Source organism: Cynocephalus volans, chromosome 5 (genome assembly GCF_027409185.1).
Source record: "Cynocephalus volans isolate mCynVol1 chromosome 5, mCynVol1.pri, whole genome shotgun sequence".
In the NCBI taxonomy this organism is placed as follows: Eukaryota; Metazoa; Chordata; class Mammalia; order Dermoptera; family Cynocephalidae; genus Cynocephalus; species Cynocephalus volans.
The window spans coordinates 165,860,167-165,882,050 of NC_084464.1; the positions used below are offsets into that span (position 1 = coordinate 165,860,167).

At 36.1% G+C, this 21,884-nt stretch overlaps 1 pseudogene; it reads right to left on the minus strand.

The window, feature by feature from the left end:
• LOC134379199 (vacuolar protein sorting-associated protein VTA1 homolog) overlaps positions 1-21,667 on the minus strand; it is a 35,794-nt pseudogene extending 14,127 nt beyond the window's left edge.
• Positions 21,668-21,884: the final 217 nt, after the last annotated feature.

The window sequence follows — 21,884 nt, forward strand, 5'->3', positions numbered from 1 at the left end:
ATTAAATATGGTGTTAACTATGGATTTTTGTAGAATTCCTTTATCAATTGAGGAAGTTTCTTACTATTTCAGGGTTTTTGAGAAGTTTTATTTTAAGAAGATATTGAATTTTTTAATGTTTTTGTTGCATCTATTAAAATTACCAAATGCTTTTTTCTGTCTTATTCTGTTAATATGTTATACTGCATTGGTTGATTTTAGAATATTATTCAAACCTTGCTTTCCTGAAATAAACATTTTTTGGTCTTGATATATTATTCTTGTAGTATATTGTTGAATTTCATTTACTGATATTTTGTTCAAAATTTGGCTTCTATATTTAAGTGGAATATTGTTCTGTCTCTGTCCCTCTCTCCACACACACACACACACACACACACACACACACACACACCATACACACACTTACACACACACATACATACATACATACATACATACATGCATACATACAAGGGGACTTCAAAAAGTTTGTGGAAAAACGACATTAGAAGAGTACAATGAAAATATATGACTTTATTTCTCAATATAAACACCACCAAGTTTAAGACATTTTTTAAAATGATGATATCAGCCCTTTAACTCATCCCTAAAGAACTGAGGGCCCTGGGAATTTAACCATGTCAATGCAGTCATGTTTACATCATTAACTGAAGAAAAACATGGGTACCCTTTAATGATTTTTTAAGTGAAAGAAACACAAAGAAGTCAGAGAAGCCAAATCAGGACAGTAAGGTGGATGCATAATGATTTCCCATCAAAACTCTCGTGAAATTGCCCTTGTCTGATGGGAGGAATAAGCAGGAGCCTTGTCATGGTGGAGGAAGACTCTCTGGAGAAGGTTTCTGGGCATTTTTCTGCTAAAGCTTTGGTTACCTTTCTCCAAACACTCTCATAATAAGCAGATGTTAACATTGTTTGTACCTCCAGAAAGTCAACAAGCAAAACACTTCTAGCATCCCAAAAAACTGTTGCCTTGACCTGTCTGCTTTTGCTTTGCCTCGACCTCTTCCACCTCTTGGTAGCCATGGCTTTGATTGTGCTTTGTTTTCAGGACTGTACTGGTAAAGCCATGTTTCATCTCTTGTTACAATTCTTCAAAGAAATGCCTCAGGGCCTTGATTCCACTTGTTTAAATTTTCCATTGAAAGCTCTGCTCTTCTCTACAGTTGATCTGGATGCAACAGTTTTGGCACCTATTGAGCAGAAAGTTTGCTCAACTATGATTTTCAGTCAGAATTATTTAAGCTAGACATATTGAGAGGTCTGTGGTTGGCTATTCTTTTTGCTGTTAATTGCAGGTCCTCTTCAATTAGGGCACAAACAAGATTAATTTTCTTCTCACAAATGGATGTGAATGGTCTGCTACTGTTCCTTCTTAACACGATTTATCCATTTGTAAGCTGCTGAATTCTTTGGGGCATTTCCCTAAACTTTTTATAAAGCATCATTGATTTCACCATTCTGCTACCCAAACTTCTCCATACATTTGGTGTTTGTTCTTGCTGTAATTTTAGCAGAGTTCATGTTTCTTTGATACGAGCTTTTTAAACTGATGTCATATCCTCTTAGTTCCTCAAACTAGATTCTGTTTAGATATGTTATAACAAGTTAGTAAAAGTTTATTTAGGTGCTTTTTTTAAAAAATTCATGCATAGTTTTTCCATAATAAACATTTTTCATAAGCTTTTGAAGATGCCTTTTGTGTGTGTGTGCATGTGTGTGTATGATCTGAGTAAGACTGATGCTATTTCTTCCTTGAATGTTTACTAGTTATATAGAATTCCTCGGTGAAACTATCTTGACCTAGAGTTATTTTTGTGTGTTTTTTTGTTTGTTTTTGCTTGTTTTTAGAAAGATTTTGAATAACACATTCAATTTCTTTGAAGAATATAGGCATATTCAGAAATTTTTTATGTCATTTAGGTAAACATTTTCTGAGAACTTTATCCAATTAAAATAAGTATTATTTTATTATCCTTTTAATGTATGCAGAATCTTTAGTGATAACTAACCTCTTTTTTATGCCTGATATTATGTTAAAATTTCAGTCTACATAGTTATTTGTCGATATGGTTGATCATTTCAAAGAGCCACCTTTTGTCTTTGATAATTTTCTCTTGTTTGTTTCTGATCTATTACATTGACTTCTGCTCTTATTTTTATTGTTTTCTCTCTCTGACTCTTTGTAATCACTTAAATTTATTTTGCTTTTCTTTTTCTACCTTCTTATGGTAAAACATTAAGACTTTCATTTTTTATTTTCCCCTCTTTTATATGACATTTTAAATCTACAAGTTTCTCTGTAATCACTGCACTGGCTGCATTACGAAATATTGATATGTTGCATTTTTATATCATTTAGTTAAAAGAATATTTGAATTTCTATTGTAATTTTTGTTTTGGCCCTTGCATTATGTAGAAGTATGTTGCTTGTTTTTTAAATTAATTGAGTTTTTTTCTAGAAATCCTATCTATTCAATACAAACTCCATTCTGGTTAGATAATACATTGTGATTTCAATTTTTTAAAAATGTTTTTAAATAATTTATGGTTCAACCTACTTCTTATATTTGTGCATGTAGCAAAAATGAAAAGTAGTTTTTTTATATATTTGTTATGATATTTAACATTACTAATAGATAATTTATCTATTATCTTTTAATTGCTGAGAGAAGAGTGTTAAATTTTCCTACTGGTTATGAATGCATTTCACTCTTTAATCTGTCAAGTGTTGTTTCATGTGTTTAGAGGATCTGTTATTTGGTGCATACACATTTATAATTGTTCTGCCCTACTTGTGAATTGTTTCTTTTATCATTGTGTGATTTTAACCAATCTGTTGTTTTGGGGGGGGCTGGAATTTTTAGGGGTTTCTCTAAGGATTACAATATACATACCTAACCTTTTATAGGCTACTTAAATCTCTATCTTTGGTTATATTGGTTGTTTTTGAGTCTATGAGAATATTTCAAAAAATTCCTGAAATAATGGAATTAAAAGAAAACTATAATTTTTTCATGAACCTTTTGAAGACCCCTCATATTTTATTGATAATAATATAGCCACTCCAGCCTTCTTTTGTTTGCTATTTGTGAATTATATCTTTCTTATCCATTTGCTTTTGTCTTATATATTTCTTTATATTTATAGTGTGTTTCTTGTAGGTAACCAATAGCTGGAACTTCCTTTTATATTCACTCTGTCATATTTGCCTTTTATTGAAGAGTATAGACCATTTACTTTAATGCAACTGCTGATGTGTTAGAACTAGTTTATCACCAATAGTCATAAATGGCAAAATATTTATTATTTTTCCATTTTTATTATTTATTTTCTGTCTGTTCTCTAATTTTTATTATATTATCCTTCTCTAATATTTATTGTTTTGTCATTTTTATTACTTATTTTCTGTGTCTCTTCTCTAATTTTTGTCTTTGCTCCCTTCCTCTGATTTTTTGGGGTCTAGGGGTAGGTTGATTATTTGTATATCTTTTAGTATCCCATTTTAACTAATCTATTGTCTTTTGGTGGGCTGGCAATTTTAGGGGTTTCTCTTAGGATTACATTTTCCACATTAGACCTTTTGCAGACTATTTAAAATATGATATCTCTTTACCTAAAATGTAGACTTTCACAACCCTATAGTCCCTATATCCTCTCTCTGTTGTCCTCTATGACGAAGTTATCATATATATCACATCCACATACATTAAAAACCAATAATTCTATGTTTTTTGTTTTAAATAATTGTATATATATTTTAATGTACTTAGGAGAGAAAGTTACCTTTTACATTTATCACGACGTTTGCTGCTTATGATGCTTTGCTTTTACTCTTGAAGATGTAAGTTTTCTTATGGTGCCATTTCTCTACAGGCAGAAAACCTTTTCCTAGCATTTCTTGTAGAGAAGGTCTATTGGTGATAAACTGCCATTGTTTTTCTTTACGTGCAAATGTCTTTATTTTTAATTTATTACTTAAAGATATTTATGCTATATATAGAATTTGAATTACATATTTTTTTCTTTCAGCTCTCAAAAGAAGTTGTTCTACTGTCTTCTATTTTCCATGGGATCTGATTATAAATTTAAAGTCATTAGAATTATTCTTCCCTTTATATGGTGTGTTGTTTTATCTAGCTGCTTTGAAGCTTTTCTTATCTTTGATTTAGAGAAGTTTGCTTATTATGTGAATAAGCATATTTGATTTAAATATATGTTTGGATTCTATTTGAGTATACGTTACAGCATTATTTTATGTGAGGTTTACTGAACTTGTTAAATCAGAAAACTTATGTCTTTCATCAAATTTGGGAAGTTTTGGGTCATTATTTAAGCATGTCTTTTTTTCTGTTATGGACTGAGTAATGTTGCCTCAAAAGTTATATGTTGAAGCCCTAACCCACATTGTCACAATATTTTGGAGATAAGGCCTTTAGGGAGGTGGTAAAGTCATAAAGGTTAGGTGAGATCAGAAGTATGGGGCCCCAATCCAGTAGGACTGGTGTCCTTACAAGAACAGTCTGAAGAGACATGGGAGTGCTCTGACACCCTCTGCCTCTGGCTCTCTCTCCCCCCTCTACTCACTTGCAGAACAAAGGCCGTGTATAAACACAAGTCTGCAATTCAGGAAGAGAGGTCCCACCAGAAACCAAACCTGCTGGCTTGACCTTAAATTGTCAGACTCCAGAACTTTGAGAAAATAAATTTCTGTTATTTGAGATTCAGTTGGTGGTGGCACATCGATCCTCTGTTTTGTTTACTTTATAATCTCTTCTCTGTTTATTTTATAATCTCCTTTTTCTCTCTTCTTCAGATGGGTTAGTTTTTATTGATCTCTGTTCAAGTTCACTTGCTCCTTCTTCTGTCGTCTTCATTCTGATATTGAAATTATTCAGTGACTTTTCTTCAGTTTTAAATTTTCCGTTTCACATATTTATTATTTCTACTTATCTGCTGATGATACCTGTATTTCCATTCATTTCAAGTGTGTTTTCTTTTCCCTCAAAAACATAGTTAAAATAGCTTCGTTAAAGTCTTCATGAATTCCAACATCTGGATCATCTTAGGATTGGTCTCTTTTAATTGCTTTTTCCCTTAAGACAGGGTCACATTTTCCTGTTTTGTTTTGTTTTTTGCATGTTAAGTAAATCTTGACTGTATGTTGGGTATTGCAAATTTTACTTTTTATAGTCTCTTGGTTATGTTACAATCTTCTGAGGAATGCAATTATTTTTGTCTTAGCAGGCTAGCCTGCTGTTTATATGTGGATGACAAGTTCTTTCTTACCTGCTGTAAGCAGTGGTTCAAATCAAAATCCAGTTCTCTGAACTCCTGCTGTGCTGATTTGGGCTCATCACGCACATGCACACCGCAGAGGCTGGACTGAGGCTTGTGAGAATGCACACAGAACCAGCAGGTCCCCCTGTGCCCTCTCCTCCCCTGAGGTTCCCCTGGCCCTAACTACATGGGCTTCCATCACGGTTCCTCTGCCAGGAGAACAGTGGGCTGCCCCTGGAGTTTTAGCTGCCCATTCAGCATCAATTTAAAAAGATCCTGCTGACCCGCATTTATCTTTTATTAATATTTACAGTGCATGTTCAATCTTCTCTTAAGCCTACTAATATATTTTTTTTCTTTTTTTTTTATAGTTTCTATTTGGCTCTTTTTCACTGCTTTTATTTCTCTGCTCGATCCTCTTCCGTATTCAATATGTTCATTTTTTACATTAATTCTATGGACATGTTTAAAATAACTACTTTAAAGTGCTTTCCTAACAATCTAACATCTATGCCTTTTGGGGGGTATTTTCAATTTACCGTTTTTCTCTCCTCTTTGAATAACACATTTTCCTGCTTCTATGCCTGACTAGTAATTATTTAAATATTTTTAACCAGTTTGATTCGGTAAAGAACATGGTGCATGCAACGTGATTAAACACCTGAATTATTATTTTTTTTTCCTTTAAGAGTGTTGACTTATGTTTTGGCAAGTAGTTAATTAGCTGATGTCAGCCTGATCCTGTGTGGTTTCACTTGGGACTTCATTAGAGCTGGTCTAGAGTAGGTCTACAGCAAACATGGCATCTGTCTTTAACAAAAGACCAGAAAGAGTATTTAGATTGGGTCATACTATTTTCCAGCCATAAATTTTGAGGCAATTTTTACCATGTTATGTAAAGTGACAAGTATTTTGACTTTTGAAGACATAACTTGTTCTTGTTCATGTAACATTTAGGATGTGAAACTAGACATGACACAGTGTCATCCCAGTTCCTTCAGACCAGAGGTGGAACGTCTGCTGGTCCCATTAAATATGCTTTATTTACTCACATGACCCTGCCCACTCCCCCAAGCCTACTGTAGAATATTGTCTTGCAGGAAATTTATTCACCATAAAATTTCATCTGTAAATACCATAAATATTCCTAAAATACAAGGTCTATTTTTAAATTAACTAAAACATTATTATCATACCTTAAAATTGATAATAAATCTTTATTTTCAAATCTATCACTGTTCAGATTTTTACTTATCACATAAGTGTCACTTTTTTTTAACAGTGATGAGTGAATTAGGTTCCAAATAGAGTCCACATACTGTGACTGGTTGATACACCTCTTAAATCATCTATTGCTATAGTTTCCCCATCCATCAGTTTTATTTTTTCTTATTTGTCGAAGAAACTGGATCTTCTTGATGCCTCAGAATGAGCGTGTCAAGTGGGAGCTATTGTCTCCAATTTAAAGTTGACAGAAGTGAGTCTCAGAGGTAACTTCCCCAAGGTCACGCGTCTAGAAAGCCTTTTGCCAGACGTAAACCAAGGGTTATGTCTCACCCCAGGCCCAGGCCCTTCTCATCACAACTTGTAGAATTACATGGCAGTCAAAACCTACATTCAGCGTCATTTATGTTGTAAGTTTACAGTTAAAGACCCTTGGATTTTCTTCCTAGCATAAAGATAGTCATGTACTGCTATGGTAACTGATTTGCCATTTTAGAGATTTTTATTATTTTAATCAAAGTCATTCCATTTTTGATTGCTGGAAGGAAAGACTCACACCAGAGAGTTCTACTCACTTTGTCAGTTTCCAAGAAATAAAGCAAACAGCTTAAAGTACATGTGTGTTTACTGCGGAGAACGGCCAGGTGAGTATTCCAGGAGACTGGCAAACGTGCTGTGTTCATCTGACAGTCTCGTGTTCCTATAGACATCGCATTTGAAGACAAGTATGATAACTTGACTCGGGGACCTCTGGGAGAGTATTTTGAAAACACCAGCAGGAACATTCTGTACAAACTAACTCCTATTAAAGAAACTCTAGAGTTAGTAACAGACCGTGAAGATTAGTGGATGGAGCCTCATCAAAGAAATCACACTGAGTGGCCAGCCGTAGATGTTTGCTTTGTGTTGCCATAAACATCTGCATATGTTTTACAGATCTTTACAAAAAACAAACAAAAAAAATACTAAGTAGAACTAGAATGACTTTCTGTGACTCCTGTGCTAAGGAATTACTGCCTAGAATATCCATAAAATAAAAACAGAATATTTTATGGGCTTTCAATAGAACAATTTAGGGTAGGGTGAGTAATCGACAGCTGAGACACAGAGTAGATCCAGCCAGCTCCAGCATCCGTAGGACATTGACTGACCTTGTGTCTTCAGATCAAAACTCTTCATATGGAAATTTAATTTGCTATTGACTTAGGCTTTTTAAAATCTAGGGGTACAGTTTTAGGTTGTGAACTACTAAAGGGCAAAGAGCCCTTCTGTCACTTAGGAAAACAGATGTGACAGAATCCCTATTCCTACATATTCTCAGCTTTGTGTAGATATCTTTTACTCATGCAGTAGATCTCCTGAAGAAAGTACATCATAACAGATTATGTTTTAAATGCTGAAATTAATCATGAACCAGGGCCTATTCTGTGCTGAGCAAGTGCCAGTTTGCGGTGACATGAAGACATGAATAAGGTGCTGTTTCTGCTCATAAAAAGCTCACAGAAGAGTGAAAAGACAGAAGTGACAGTGAGGTCGAAACAGCAGCACGTACAGGGAGTTAAAGAACACACAGAAGGAATGCGGGAGCTATGCATGTCTCAGCCTGACATCAGGAAACGCTCCCAGGGGTGGACCATCCCGTTACTGACATATGCTGAGCTGAGGATAAGCAGGAAGGCGTTTTCTGACTGTGTACAGATGCTAACAAATTGCTCAGAAAACCGGATGAATTGCAACTGTCAAAAAAAGAAAAAATTGACACCAAATAAAATTTAAGACTCTATTTGGGCAAAGAACAGTTTATCGATTGACTCATGACTGGAAGGACGTTATGGACTTTGCTCGAGCAGCACGAGCAGTGAGCTTTTACAGGCTGAACATGGAAGCAAAGTAAAGAAGCTACTTGGTTGGCTAAAGCTAGGCATTTGCCTTGTTTGGTATATTGTCTAATGGTAGGTCCCAAGTTACATAATCAATTGGCTAGTTGGCTGTCTATGATTGGCTGAAGCTTGATACAAAATTAACTAGTTACACGGAAAGCTCTTGGCTAACTTAACTGTAAGTTAAGTTACAGTTTGCTTGCCTAAGAGCTCCTGGTACAGAAACAGCCCCAGCGAATGGCCTCCTGCTTATTTTGTTTATCGATCCCATCCCTGTTGGTCATCCTCTCAATCTTGATAGACTGACCAAGCCTTGGGCATGAGTGCCACTCTCTGTCACCATCATGGCTAATTTGTCTCTGTCTTAGCATGAAACTCACCAGTCATGGCATGGAGCTCACTGAGAGAGCATGCTTTGGCTGTTCATCCTGATTTTTAAGGCACTAACTGCAGTTACACCATCAGGCACACAACTGATGGCTGCAAACACACACTTAAGACCCTGGTAGGATACAGCACACCAGGGAGATAACAGTGACGACCACCAGGAAGACAGAACCAAAAACACACTCCGTAGCCGGGGCACCCATTGACCAAACGACTCTATGCACAAGAAAGAAAAATAAATTTTAATGTCCAGGACAAACTGTCAACTCAGTCTCTGAGTCCAGAGGACAATTACTTGAGAAGATTTGTTGAGAGATTTGAGCTCAAAGTATATTTTCCTGGTGTGCAGTTTGAACGTCTCTGTTTATGGCCCAGGGTGTCTGAGTGAACTACTTGACTGGCCCAGACAACAGTAGGCATAAAGCTTGTCCTTGCAGAGGCATTCGGCTCTAGATTGTAAGGCCTCAAGAGAAAGGCCAGCCAGAAAGGAATACGTAGTGTCTAATTTATTCTACTGATATAAATTTTAGAATATGCAAGCTAATCTATAATGACCTACAGTACATCAGTGGCTGCCCGTTGACGATGAAAATAGGTGAGGATAGGGAGAGAATAGATTACAACCCTCTGGGCAGATTTGGGGGATGAGGGATTTGTTCATTATTTTTATTTCACTGATAGTTTCACAGTAGTATGCATATGTCAAAACATATCAACTTGTACTTGTTAAAAATGTGCAATTTATTGTACGTCGATTGGAAGAGGGATGTAAAGAATAATTACAATTTATAACAATGAAAATGCTAGCATTATTGATTTTATCAGCATGTGTTGAACACTGGTGATGGTAGTCAATGATATATCCCCAAAATGTATGTTATCAATTATGCTTCAATAAAAAAATAAAATAAAATAAATTATGGACGTGATAAAGTTGTTAAAACAAACAATCACAAAAGGATCTCAAGGACAATGAACAGACCATAATCTAATAGCCACACGGTGCACTGTAGTTTTACTTTTTATTAATTTTTAAATTCCTGTAGGCTTTCTTCGTTTCCTTTTATTCTTTTGTGCATGTGTATGTGTTTCTCTGTCTAGATAATTTCAAATGTTCTCTCCCTGAGTTCCTTAATTATTTCTTCCACTTGAGTCTACTACTGAAACTTTCTGTTAAATCTTTCAGTTTAACAATTATGTTCTTTAGAAATTTTTTAAAATTTCTTTGTCAATCTTCCTTTTTGTTTGTATATTGTTTTCCAAATTTTACTTCATTTTGCACCTGTATATTTTTGCAGTTCACTAATTTTTTTATTGAAGCATAATTGATTTGATTACACATATTTGGGGTACAATGTTGACTACCATCACTTGTGTACAATATGTGTTGATAAAATCAATATTATTAGCATATTCATTATTACAAATTGTAATTATTCTTTATGTCCCTTATCCAATTGATGTACAATAAATTGCACATTTTAATTGCACATTTGCAATCTCTCTCCAACCCCTTTCTCCCACCCAGCCTCCCACCTCTAGTAACCACAGATTTGTTCTCTACTTTTGAAACATCACTGTACTATTGTGGTTTTCTTTCTTTCTTTCTTTCTTTCTTTCTTTCTTTCTTTCTTTCTTTCTTTCTTTCTTTCTTTCTTTCTTTCTCTCTCTTCTTTCTTTCTTTCCTCTCTCCCTCCTTTCCTTCCTTCTTTCTTAGCACCCACTTATAATTGAGGACCTGTGGTATTTCTGTGTCTGGCTTATTTCACTCAACATAATTTTTTCCAAGCTCATCCATGTTGCTGCAAATGGCAGAATTTCTTTATTTGTGCGGCTGAATAGTATTCCACTGAGTGTATGTATAACCATATTTTCCTTATCCAGTCATCTGTCAATGGACATTTAGGTTGGTTCCATATTTTGGCTATTATAAATAGAGCTGCAGTGAACATGGGGGTGTAGGTGTCCCTTCGACATGATGATTTCCATTCCCTTGGATATATACCCAGCAGTGGGATTTCTGGCTCATATGGTAGCTCTACCTGTAGTGGTCTGAGAAACCTCCATACTGTTTTCCATAGTGGCTGTGCTAATTTACAGTCCCACCAGCAATGTGGGACGGTTCCCCTTTCTCCACATCCTCGCCAGCACTTGTTACTCTAGGTCTTTTTAATACTGGCCAGTCTAACTGGGGTGAGATGATATTTCAATGTGGTTTTGACTTGCATTTCTCTTATGACTAGTGGTGCTGAGCATTTTTTCATGTACCTGTTGACCATTTGTATGTCCTGCTTTGAAAAATGTCTATACAGCTCCTCTGCCCATTTTGTAATTGGACTATTTGGTTTTTTACTGTGAAGCTATTTGACTTCCTTATATATTCTGAATATTAACCCCTTGTCAGATGCATAGTTTGCAAACATTTTATCCCACTCCTTAGGTCGTCTTTCCACTCTGTTGATTGTTTTCTTACCTTTTTAGTTTGACATAATCTCATTTCTTTATTTTTTTTTCTTCTGTTGCTTGTGCTTTTGAGATCTGATTCATAAAGTCTTTGCCCAGTCCTACTTCCTTAAGTATTTCTGCTGTTTTCCTTTAGAAGTTTTATGGTTTCTGGTCTTATATTTAAGTCTTTAATCCATTTTGAGTTGATTTTGGTATATGGAAACAGGTACAGGTCTAATTTCACTCTTCTGCAGATAGATGTCCAATTTTTGCAGCACCATTTATTGAAGAGGCAGTCTTTTCCCCAGTGTATGTTCTTGTTGCCTTTGTCAAAGATCAGTTGGGTATAAGTATGTGGGTTGATTTCTGGGTTTTCTATTCTGTTCCATGGTCCTAGTGTCTGTTTCTATGCCAGTACCATGCTGTTTTGGTTACTATACCTTTGTAGTATAATTTCAAGTCAGGTAGTGTTATGCCTCCAGCTTTATTTATTTTTTGTGTGTGTGAAGGATGGCTTTGGCTATAAATGGTCTTTTGTTGTTCCATATGAATGTTAGTATTGTTTCTTCTATTTCTGTAAAGGATGTCATTGGTATTTTGATGAGGATTGCATTGAAATACCAGGAGTAAAACAATACCTGTCAATAACAACCCTAAATGTAAATAGATTAAACTCTCCATTCCAAAAACACTGATTGGATTAAAAAACTAGACCCAACTATATGCTGTCTTCAAGAGACTCACCTCACATGTAAAGGCACACACAGAATAAAAGAGAAAGGATGGAAAAAGATATACCATGCAAATGGAAACCAAAAATGAACAGAAGTAGCTATTCTTATATCAGATAAAATAGACTTTAAACCAAAACCCATAAAAAGAGACAAAGAAGGCTAGTATATAATGATAAAGGGATAGATCCTGCAAGAACACATAACAATTATAAATATATATGCACCCAACACTGGAGTACCCAGATATATATAACAATTAGACCTAAAGAAAGAGGGAGACCCCACTATGATAATAATGGAGGACCTAAAGACCCTCCTCTCATCATTGGGCAGATCATCCAGGCAACAAATCAACAGAGAAACACAGGACTTAAACTACACTTTACACCAATTGGACCTGGCAGACATCTGCAGAACATTTCATCCAACAACTACAGAATATAAATTCTTATCAGCACATGGAGCATTCTCCAAAATACACTACATGTTAGGTCACAAATCAACTCTCAGCAATTTTTTAAAAATTGAAATAATTTCAAGTATATTTTCAAACCACAGTGGATTAAAATTGGAAATCAATAACAAATGAAACTCCAGAAACTATACAAATAGATGGAAATTAAACAGCATGCTCCTGAACAACACATGGGTCCAAGAAGAAATTAAACAGGAAATCAAAAAATGTCTTGAAACTAATGAAAATAAAGGCACATCAACTAAAACATGTGTGATGCCGCAAAAGCAGTACTAAAAGGGAAGTTTATTGTAATAAACTTACATCAAAAGAAGTGGAAGAGTTTGAGTAAATGACCTCACACTACACCTCAAAGAATTTGAACAACAACAATCCAATCCTAAAGGTAGTAGATGGAAAGAAATAATAAGACTAGAGTAGAACTAAATTAAATAGAAACTCAAAAAATGATACAAAAGATCGATGAAAAAAAAAGTGGTTTTTTTGAGAAGATAAATAAAATAGACAAACCACTAGCTAGGTTAACAAAAAAAAAAGAAGAGAGAAGACCCAAATAACAAAAATCAGAACTGAAAAAGGAGACATTATAACCAATACCACAGAAATATGAAGAATCATTAGTGACTATTAGAAACAACTATATCCCAGCAAATGTGAAAACCTGGAGGAAATGAGTAAATTTCTGGACACATACGAACTGCCAAGAGTGAACCAAGAAGACAGAAAACCTGAACAGATCAATAACAAGCAAGGAGTCTGAAGCAGTAATCATCAGTCTCCCATCAGAGACAAGCCCCAGGACCGGATGGCTTTGCTGCTGAATTCTACCAGACTTTAAAGAGGAGTTAATACCAATCCTCTTCAAACTATTCCAAAAAACTGAAACAGAGGCCACCCTCCCAAACTCATTCTACGAGGCCAGCATCACCCTGATACCAAAACCAGACAAAGATACAATAAAAGAAAACTACAGGTCAGTATTCTTGACGCATTGTGGTTTTATATTGAAACGTAATTTTTTCTCTTTACAGCTGCTCCTATTTCTACCAAAAGTAATCACAGTAAAACCAATTTGTTTGCAAAATAAATTTAGTCTTATTAACCATGGTCTGATTATTTGCAGAAGTGCACGAAGAGCAGTGGTTGGTCATGTAGGCTCTGCTTAAGTCTGGTTTGCTGCAGTTTTTAATAAGACATTTTACATTGGACTTTTAAAAGCCTTTCTGTACTAGGAAGACAATCCAAGGACTTGCCATCGGACTTTGCCTGTAATACCTGTGGATTTGGGTGAATTTCGCTCTTCTTGAGGTTCTCAAAATATTTTAAAATTCCTAGGCCTTCCTTCCGTAAGGCTAAGGTTTGAGAACCCTCAAAGCCAGGTACCGGGTAGGTTTTCTCAAGAGGGCTTTATAAACATTGGCTTCTTAAAGTCAACCTTAGCTCCTTAAAACTGTCTGGTCATATTTGATATTACGCACATTCTTAAATACGACTTTATGGTTAAAGACTTGGCAATATTGATTAATGTTTCCAATTGTCTTGTTACAAAGAAGGTGGATTCTTATTAAAATTTGCAAATAACTACATTGCTATGAAAATAATAGCAATAACTGTTTCTGAATTCTGGAGGAATCAGGTAGGTAAATAAAGACAAATGTCTCAGTTCTCTTTACAAAACTATAATCTACCAAATTGCTGCAAGGAATAGATAGCTTAAAAGGAAAAAGAGCTAACCTTAAATCCAGAAAGGGGAAACCAAATAAAAAAAGCACAAAACATTAAAGTCCCAGCAATGTTCATACAAAAAGTCCATTAAAAAAAAAAAAAAACATCAGCACCACAGTCTCCCGAGTGAGCCACGGGCCAGCCCTCAGCACAGAAAGAGAAATACCACATATTCTCACTTATAGGTGGGAGCTAAAATAAATAAATAAATTCACACACACACATAAAAAAAAAAAAACGGGGGTGGGGGGAAGAAGACATATCAACCACAATCCCTTGAAGTTGACACGACAAGCAAACAGAGGGGACATTGCTGGGTGGGAGGGAGGACAGGGAGGAGAGAGGGGGGTTTGGGTGATGGGCCACAGTAATCAACCACATCCGTTTCCCATGAACATTACTTAAAAGGTAAGGAAAACTTTTCTCATTTTCTTATTACAAAGGCTTTGTCTTTTTGTCTTATTTTCTGGTTAAGAGCAGGCCAGTGCTCCAAGAACACCTTGCTGTTCTAACATAGAAGACCGAATGCTAGTTTGGCATCAGTGCACTTCTGATATTAATGCTCGATTTTAAAAGCATAATTATCTCCATATCTAACCAGCTTGATCTTCCATAAAATACCTTTTTCAAGATTTCTCTTCCACAAATCTTTTAAACTTTCTTGTATCTACTCAGTTTTTGTGCTATATTTTTTCTTTCTCTCATTGTGGAACAAAAAGTCATTCTACCTTAGTAAAAACATTACTCTCTTTTTCCTTAACAAAACAAAACACATCCTCACACCTTACAGATTTTCTTACAAAAAGTTCTGTGTACTTGCATATAGAGTAGTTTTCCTCATTATTTTCAATAATTTTAATTGCCATATATTAATTATAATTCTCAACTTTTAGTAACTTTAATTTTCAGAGAAAAGTAGTGAAGGTTAATTCTAGGTATCAACTTGATTAGATTAAGGAACGCCGAGCAACCTGGTAAAGCTGTCATTTTACGTGTGTTCTTGAGGGTGTTTTCAGAAGAGATTAGCATGACAGCCTGAGCGGACTGGGCGGGAAAGGTCTGCTGTTAGTATGGGAGGGAACCTTCCAATCCACTGGGGGCCGCGAGATATAACAAAAACCGAAAAAAGGTGAAGATCCGCTGGAGCTGGGACACACTCTTCTCCTGTCTGTGGACATCAGAGCTGAGACTCTTCAGCTTTTGGGTTCCAGGACTTACACCAAGGACACCATCAGCTTCCCTGGTTCTGAGGCCTTCGGACTTGGTCTGAGCCACGCTACCGGCATCCAGTTTACAGACGGCCGATCGTGGGATTTCTCTTCACAACCATGTGAGATAATTCCCCTAATCAATCCCTCTCATATATTTATAACATATCCTACTGATTCTGTCTCTCTGCAGAACCCTGACTAATACAAGTACGGGTAAGCAATTGTGAATTGTCTGTCATGCACCAACCGACATTCTTTAAATTAAAACCATTTCATAATTTCTAGAAACATCTGCCTCTTCATAGTACAATATTCCAATGTGGCACAGGACATGTATATTAAAAGATCTAAATACCTTTAGTCTCTTTGTAATAAAAAGCAAAAGTGGATAAACTTATGCTCAGCAATTAATGCATCAGCATTTTATCTTATTTAGAAATGATCTCAGCATTCAGTGAATACCTATCATTTAATTTTAATTTAGGAAAACTCCAAGGCTATAAGGTATGAATGTGACTTGCAAAATTTTAGCAGAAATGTTATGAAACATAATTATTGTTTAAAAGTTCATTTATAAACTTTTATTACTCTTACATCTATTAAAATTACTTCTTCCTAATAATTACTCATGAAAACTGAAACATTAAACAAACTTAAGCAGTATTTTATTTCCCTGTTAACTATTTTACAGAATGTACATGCTAAGCAGCCATCACAAAAACAGGAATTCTAAAACAGTTAAATGCACAAATGTTTGTTTGTTTCACTGCTGTGCTTGATGCATTTCTATTTGCACATATTATGTTGAACTCATAGTTCTATAATCTTGAATATCTAGTATAGATAACAAGAACATATTTGACTAGTAAGCCCTGTAAGAATAAAAATTTTTGTGTGAATTATATCTAATGTTGACAACTCTAAAGTCACGTTTGTTTTATTAGTTCTAGTAACTTGAATTAACCTTTATTTGCTGAAGATTATTCTAGATTGTGTAACCTAGAAAAACATTTGGGTTAGTTTTTACCTGTCTAAGAGTTTAAAGAATACATAATTATATAAGCAGTTGTTTTTCTTTAAGTCAATTACATAGAGCTTTTTTATAAATTAATTTTGTCAATACAATCTGTAGGTAAGAAAATTTCACACATATAGACACATGTAAACATACAGACAGAAGCAAATCTTATAGCTTTCATTCTAAAATTCTAGCCATGTGCCAGGTACAATAATATAAAACTCTCTAGTTTTTAAAAGAATATCTGGATACAAATTGTGTTTCCAGCCAATGAAACAAGATTACTCACCCTGCTGGCTAAAGTTTTTTACTAATATTTTTGAAATAAAAACCTTTTAAGATTTCTTATTTGTCTTTTATAAGAATTTTTACACAGAAGCTGTTTTTTATTCATTTAGTTTTTTTATAAGCCTCTACATGCCAATCAAATATATATCCCACTGTTTTTGAAGCACTTTGGACCCTTTCTGTCCTAACGCACCTCACAAGTTAAAACTCCCCCATTATGGCCACTGTAATTCTAAATTGTCCTTAGTGGGTTAAACCAATTTTTTTTCCAAAAATACACAGATTCTGTGCCTGCAATTTTTATACATAAATTAGCTGATATCCTAGAAAGTAGAGTACCAGACTCCTTAGATTTGGAGGAACCCATTTTCAGAAGGTACTACCTGAGGCTTCTAACTAGACCCAGTCCAGTTATTTATTAAATCCTATCAGATTCCAAGCTCAGTCCAACTAAAGAAATGCTCAAGTGAAGTTGAAATGTTTAAAAGGCAAATTTGCAGAACTTGAATCTGAGAGGGATCTCACCCCCAGAGCAGTGAACACAGTGGGCCCAGTGGGTACCTTGGCTTGGTCACTCAGTGCTCCTGGGGGTTACTGGAGATCTTATTCTGATTCTACTTTTGACACAAAATTGTTAAAAAAAAAAAAAAAAAAAAGTAAAACTTGAGACCCAATAAATTTAACAGCATTTATTTTTGAGCAAAGAACAATTGATAAATTGGGAAATGCCAAAATGGAAAGGAGGTTATGGCTTTTACTGTGGCACATGTGCAGTGAGATTTTACAGACTGAATATGCAGGCAGAGGACAGTAACCACTCAATTCACTATGACTAGGTATTTGCTTTATTTGAGTGTGGTGCAATGGGAGGTCCCAAGCTGTATAACCAATTGGATATTATCTGGCCATTAATGGCTGAAGCTTGATTCAGAATTAATCACTTACAAGGAATGTCTTTAGTAAAGCCCCAGCTTGCTTGCATAAGGGTTCTGGATACAGAAAGAACTTTGTGCTGATGGCCTACGGCTTGTTTCAATTTAATGCAGCCAACCTGTTCTAGATGCTTACGTACACTCAAAGGCATTGCACAGGAAATCTTCAGATGTTAAAAACTAACGCAGCATATGTGAAATTAAATTCTAAGCTTTGCTAAGGATGATTTTCCCCATACCAGCAATCTCCTTGGGTTTTACCAACCTCTCAGTTAAAAGGAAGCAAGTCTTGGGCCAAAGAAAGTGACAGTTTGGAATAAAGCCCCTTGAATAAATACCAGTTACTTGAGGGACTGAGTAAAGTCTTCCTCCCATGTGGAAAGCACATTGTTTACTAATTTGTAATTACAGTACTGCCTTGAATTTGGAGATTCAAATTTATATGTCTCTGTGATTCCATACACTACTTTCAAATACAACTTTCTGCAATGATAGAAGTATACTATAGCAGCCACGTGGTTACCAAACACTTGCAGTGTGTCTTACTCAAATGAGGAACTAATTTCATTTTATTTTATTTCAGTTATTTTTTAATTAATTTTCATTTAAATGGCCACATTTGGCTAATGGTTACCACACTGAATGCACAGATTCCCTAAACTCCTAGCCCAGAAGTTAACATATAATAGTTAAGGATAATTATTGTCTTTGAAAAGAACACATGGCCTCTCAAATGAGGCAGTGTAGGCCTCTCAGATTTCCACTAAGATCAGCTGATTATGAACCTGAAATCTATAATTATAAAACATAAGGGAAAAGGCCACCATAGGGAAGAGTATGCAAGAAAAAAAAATGCAGAATTAGACTCCCAAGGACTTTAGACATTGAAATTATCAGATGTAAAATGTAAAACAAGTATGTGTATACTATTTTTAAGAAATGGTAAAATTGTAAATATGAGCAATAAACTGGAGGCAATCAAAAATTAACAGATAGATTTGGGAAAGAATCAAATAGAATTTCTAAAATATAAATACACACACAGACATACACACAAACATATATGCTTAAAATGAAAAAAACCTATGAATTATTTTTAACAGCATTGTATACATGCCTCAAAAAAGAGTCAGTGGAACAAAAGATATTTCTGTAAATATTACCCACAAAGAATCCAGAATTACAGAGAGTTAACATCTGAGAAATAAATAAAAAGCATGAGAAACAGGATGAGACAATATGATATTGGGAAAATGCCAAAATAATTTTCTCATAAGTCTGTTTTGTCCTTGAAGTGATATTTTGTCTTTGAAACAACATTTGCTTGTTACACTAGTTGGGCCTCTAATCACTACTTGCGTTTTTGGCTTTTATAACCGATCTTAGCTTGCTTATCTGCCTAGACTACATGAATTCCAAGAAATGAAACTTATGGCTATGCTAGCCTTGTCGATTTGTTGCCTATAAAAACTTTGTGAAACCTGACCTCGGGGTCCAGATTTCCAAGCATTAGCTAGTCTGGGCCTACCAGTGTAATAAATACCTGGCTCTCCAACCTTCCAAGTGTCGTTTTCTTCTTGCTGGTACATTTTCACAACAATGTAAATATAATTAATAGAGTTCCAGAAGAAAATAAAAGTGAGAATTATAAGGCAAACATATTTAAAGAATAATAGTTACAATTTTTTATAAATTAAATCCAGTCTTGGACCCATCAACTGTGTAGAGATAGCATTACATATCTACCAGAATGACTAAAATCAGAACCTGGTAATGCCAAATGTTAGACAATATGTGGAACAACTAAAACTGTTATGAATTGAAGGCTGGTAAACAATATTTGGCAGTGTCTACTAAAGCATAATACATAATATTCCATGGCCCCGAAATTCTGCTCCTAAGTACCTAACCAAAAGAAATGCATGCACACGTGTGCCAAAAGGCCTGTACAAGAATGTTCATAGTAGTATTATTCATTGTCCCAAGTGGAGACATCCATAGTATGAATAAATAAACTGTCATGTATTTATTCAGTGGAATAGCATCCAGAAATGAAAAATGAACAAAGTACTGCCAAATGCAGCATGGATGCATCTCACAACACAATGCTGAGCAAAAGAAGCTAGACAAAAATATTCTGTTTGTATAAAGCTCATCAACAGGTGAAGCTACCCGTGGTATTGCAGGTCATTAGGGGACCACCTTGTGGAGGTCGTGGGCATGACCAGGTGGTTGGTCTGTGACACTGGGCTCCCTCCTTGTCTAGATTGTCCTCACACAGGTGTGTGCATTTTACCAAATGTCTCTCAAGCTGCACATTGCTCTGTATGTTCTGCATACTTTAGGCTTTGAAAAACATGTTTATCTAAACAGTAAACAACATAAAATGAATTTTTTAAGGTAATCCTGGGAGGGAATCTTTTTATAATGGCTCATCTGTCTTTTTAAGCTAAGTTTTTGTTTTAGTCTTTCTCTCTAACAGAAAAGAAGATGGATTGAAAGGAACGAAGCACATAGCTACCGGGAATTGTAATGCTCAAATGTTTTCAGATCCGCCGCGCTGCCTTAACCGCAGAGCTCCCTCCGTCCCTCACTTTATCTGCTGGTCTCTGGATGTGCTGCAGCCCCACTGCCTGCGCAGCTGCAGGAAGGCTCCAAATATTGCTACAAGTTTCCTAATGCACCAGTGAGTCGCAACCATCCCAGTGACGATGCAACTGTGTTCGTTTTCCTAGGAAGAGGCTTTTTTGGAGAAGTCTCACAGGGGGAAAGGAAAGCCCTCTGAGTTTAACCCTTTAATGAAAGTGTTTCCCAAAACTGAAACTTATTCTGATGAACTAAAGCAGCTCTGATAGTCAGTCCTGAATGGGCCCCGAGCTAATCCACATGGCCTGATAAATCTGAAAAAAGTTTTAATTGCCATATTTTTATTTGCTATTTTATTCGTTCATCCATACATTCACCAAATGTTTATCAATCTCTTACAATGAACCAGACATTGAATCACTGAAGATGCAAAAAAGGGTTTCCTGTGGGCGCCAAGTCTGCCCTTCCTGTGCCTGGACACGGTGGGCTCCATCCCCAGCCTCCCCGCCGTGGGCTTCCTTTCCAGATTCTACGCGCATCTTCGTGGGCCAGCCGCCCCATCGTTGCTTCTCGTCTTGACTATCGTGCACATTCTTCAGACGATGGCTAGGGGTTGGGGTTGGTGTGTGGCTATGAGCCCCAGCACAGCTGGCCCACCTAGCAGTAAAATAGAAGGATTGCTCTCAAAAGCACAGTGACCCCAACATGAGAAGGAAAGAAAAAAAGTGTATGTGACATGCTATGAGATAGGAAAAATATAGCTGAAAAACCCTGCATGAACTGGGTGTTTATCAACTATCGGGTACTGTGCTCTGGTGATTACTTCATTTAACTACGCAAACCTCTTCTTCCCAGTAAGGAATCCACCAGTCACACGTGGGCACTGAGTCCTTGAAATGCACTGGGCCAACCTGAGATGTACAGTGCAGAATGCTTGTCAGATTTCAGAGACTCTACAAAAGGAGGAATGAACAATAACCTCATCACATGTGGGAATGACAATAGTTTGGATATCTTGTGATGAATAATATACATTATTAAATTAACATCACCTGTGTCTTTTTGCTGCCTTTGGTGTGGCTACTAGGAAATTTAAATTAAACTTTGTGCTCACCTTCCATGGATATTAGCAGCACAGCTCTAAATGGTCCTCTAAGAACGTGTCAAAAATGATTACAGGTAAACATGTCTTCAGATAAACACACCAAGAAACCAAAGCTTAGGGAGAGTAACTTGCTGGGAACACAGAACACAGTCTATGTCTGACCCTCTCCAAAGCCCACACTCTGAACCTTTGTGCTAGTGGATTTGCTTTCTAAGATAAGGCTCCACTTAAGGAATTTGTTTTATGAAATTAGTCTTTGGAATGTCCCCGATCATCCAGCCCACACCTGCTCTCAGCAGGACTCGGTCCAGCTCCATTTCTGGGCCTGGTGGCCACTCTGAGCATGGACGAGCAGCTGGGCTGACCGCGTACATTCCTGCCTGTGAAGCCAGGCTAGACAGGAACCACCCAGTGACCCTGTCTCTTGGAACCCATTCTCTGCCACCTGTACCCCCAGGGATCTAACCTCTCTGGCATCTTGATTCCCAGCAAGCCTCTGACTCGCAGGGTCATTGGTAATTATGCAGGGATGGTTCCCAGGGTGATTCTAAAGTCACAGAAGAGTAAATCAACTTGTCCTTCCATGTACCT